Source organism: Plasmopara halstedii, assembly GCF_900000015.1.
Source record: "Plasmopara halstedii genome assembly, contig: Scaffold_289, whole genome shotgun sequence".
Lineage (NCBI taxonomy): Eukaryota > Oomycota > Peronosporomycetes > Peronosporales > Peronosporaceae > Plasmopara > Plasmopara halstedii.
The window spans coordinates 409,350-409,944 of record NW_020187210.1 but is presented as its reverse complement, the minus strand read 5'-3'; positions in this window follow the sequence as shown (position 1 = coordinate 409,944).

Sequence of the window (595 nt, the reverse complement as noted above, 5' to 3'; positions counted from 1 at the left end):
ACGTACTTCGAGAACCAAAATCGCTATTTTCACATTGTCACTAAAATATTCTGTTTTTGAAAAAAATCCGGATTTTTTGGGCTTGAGTCCGGTACTAATAAATAGAAGATTGGACTCTAATCGGGAAAATCCGTTAGTTGCGGCCGAGCCGCCAATATGTAAAACTTAAGGTTTTCCTGATTAATATAGTACTTTTACATAGTAGAATCTTATTAATATGTATTACTACTGGCAGTCCTGCCACAGAGTGAGCTTCTGGTTACGGTCATACCGTCTTGTGCGATCCACAGTAACCCCGTAACACTCTACCCTAGTAAAATATTCACAACACACATTTAACTGTCGCCTCATACGAGGCCCGCGTGTCTGAGACACCGCTACATTATTTGAGTATACCTTTGAACATTTTCCGCTCAAAGAGCCGTGTGTTTATGACACGCAAAACGCCCAGCCTAGCTGGTTCCGGGGGCGCCCGCCGGCAAAGCCCTTCTTCTTCTGCACGGTGTGCATACCCGGATAGTACGTCAGCGGCTTCATGGAAAGCACACTTTAGCCCTCGGCGACTGAGCGCAACACATCGCGGCCGCCCCGGGCG